Source organism: Austrofundulus limnaeus, unplaced genomic scaffold, assembly GCF_001266775.1.
Source record: "Austrofundulus limnaeus strain Quisiro unplaced genomic scaffold, Austrofundulus_limnaeus-1.0 Scaffold404, whole genome shotgun sequence".
NCBI lineage: Eukaryota > Metazoa > Chordata > Actinopteri > Cyprinodontiformes > Rivulidae > Austrofundulus > Austrofundulus limnaeus.
The window spans coordinates 439,718-442,325 of record NW_013952806.1 but is presented as its reverse complement, the minus strand read 5'-3'; positions in this window follow the sequence as shown (position 1 = coordinate 442,325).

The window sequence follows — 2,608 nt, the reverse complement described above, 5'->3', positions numbered from 1 at the left end:
AAGAAAGAAAGAAAGAAAGAAAGAAAGAAAGAAACTCATGTCTATGTTTAGTCAGAGGTTATGAAAATAGCTTATTAATTGTTTTGCTTGTATATAAAATCACCAAAACAAGAACAATTAAATAATTAAATCTCTGTATAATTCCTTTCCTCCTTTTAAAATAAAAGTGTGTAATAAGTGTAATAAGTGTCTATGTTTAGTCAGAGGTTATGAAAATAGCTTATTAATTGTTTTGCTTGTATATAAAATCTGCAAAACAAGAACAATTAAATAATTAAATCTCTGTATAATTCAGTTCTTATTTTTTCCTTTTTAAAATAAAAGTTTGTAATTATTCACTTTTTCTTTTATTTTGATAAAGGAACAAAATAATGCATCTTTTTTGGTAGAGGTGTTAGACTGACTCCCTCCATTCCACCAGGGGCGCTATGTCTTCTACAGCGTGTAAAACCGGAAGTTACTTTAACCTAATATAAGATTGAAGAAGTCACCTACACTTACAGTAAAGTGCAGTGCCCAACATGGTAAGTTGTTTCGTATTGGCAATAGTAAGATTTTTCGTAACTGTGTGGTTTATTTTTTGTGTCGTAAACTACTAAGAAAATGTTTTTCCTGCATGAGTCAGTGTTGTACTGAACACAGACCATATGGTTCTGAAGATGTTAGCATTTTGCTAGCGGTTTTTAGATAACATATTAGCAGCTTATTTGCACGATGCTAATGCAGGTTTATTGCACAATATAGATTAATAGTGAAATGTTATCGATTGTTAACATTGTATTATTTGCTGATTTAGAATCAGCAAAGCTTTATTTGTGATTTGTTAAAATAAGTTGATTATCAAATGTATTTTTACAAATTTGTGTTTTATTTGCATGTTAAAAAAGACTAAATGTAATTTTATCTTATTCACAGTTTCACTGACAGCAGTTGATCTGTGGATTTCAGTGGGAAATACATAACAGCAATCCTTGTGTTATTTGTAACATGGGGAGTAGCTCTAGGGATTCACTTGGAAATAAGTTTAAAATTAAATTTCAAACTGTTCTGGCAAAAAATATTGCACTGAACAGAACTAACAATAGCTTACATTAACTTGTGTAGTAGTTAAACAACGGTTAAACTAGTTAATTTTCTGTCATGATCAGTTATTCAGTGCTAGAGAAGCTTTATACTTACTTCAGTACAAGTCTGGCTACTCTATTCACATTTGGTCAAGAGGCAAACAAACAGAAGTAACAACAGTTTACATTAGCTTGCGGTTAGCTTACCTGGGTCTGCTAACCTTCTCTGAAGACGTCTCCTCAGTGTTTTTATCGGGACCTCGTAGCCAAGCCACTTTTCTGGTACCGGGTGGTCCTCTGTAGGTCTTTTGTCCACGAAATAAAAAGAGCAAACATATGGTAGTTTCGGTGGTTTCTTCTAATTTAAAGCTTTTAACCACTGGTGATGGGTTTCATCATTCTTTGGCGGAGGATGAGGGTCATAGGGCGCGTCACATCCACATTCAGCTCCCGTACGTGGTTTATGAATAAAAAATTCCTGCTCCAGGTAATTATTTCTTTTGTACCAGTTATTATGACACCCTCTAACTGCACAAACAATCCCAGTCTTCCTCGAAGTCATAACAATGAGACTGTTGTTACGAAGACAAAATAGTTAGCAAGTCAGTGACCGGAAGTCTCGCACAAAAAAACGGAAATTGACTGTGTCCATATCTGTTCTAAATATGGATGTTTATCTAATAAACATCCATATTTAGAAGCCCTATTGGAAGCTAAACGGCACAACCATGTCACCGCCATATTGGAGGTGGCAGAGAGGAGAAAGCAAAATGCCTCGTAGTTGTACGGCTTGGAAATATTGTAACACTTTAGATATCAAAAAAAAAATAAGACGGAATTACCGGAAAAACATGTAAGGCTTAACACTTACTATAGATTGTATTTAAGCCATAGTCTGCACGATTTTCACCATTTTAACATTGTTTTGGGAGAGTAAACTTGTCAACAAAAATACTATGGTTTATGGTTTCCTGCTCACAATGCATTGCTATGGCATTTACTTTAGACTGCACACGGTATTAGATGAAAATTATATATATATGTGTGTTTTGTAGTCCTGTAAGAAGTTTTAATGCATTGTTTTTGGTACCTGTTTTTCACAAATTGTGTGTTTGAATAAATGATGGTGCCATATTCAATCTCTGTTAAAATGTGCTTTCTGAAACAAAGTCCATTCATTTGTAGTAGTTCACAGTGCAGCGGTGCTACCTCCAATATGGCGGACACACGGCCTCGTCACAGCAGCGGACCGAAACAGTCAACGAGGCTTCTACGTATTCATTGCTATGGTTTACACGACACATTTTTATTCCGAACGGCTGTTTAATCCGATTACTTTTGTCCATGTAAACGTAGTAGCTGGGATAATTTTCTTATTAAAGCTCATAATCTTACCACTTGAAACATCACTAGCCCTGAAGCTGCTGGTAGACATCGCAGTTGGAAATATCAAAGATTTTTGACACCTGAGAGACACCGTAGCAACTCCTTTGCATTTGGAAGTGGGGGGTGGGGGTGGGGGGAGGACCTTGGGAGGATGATTC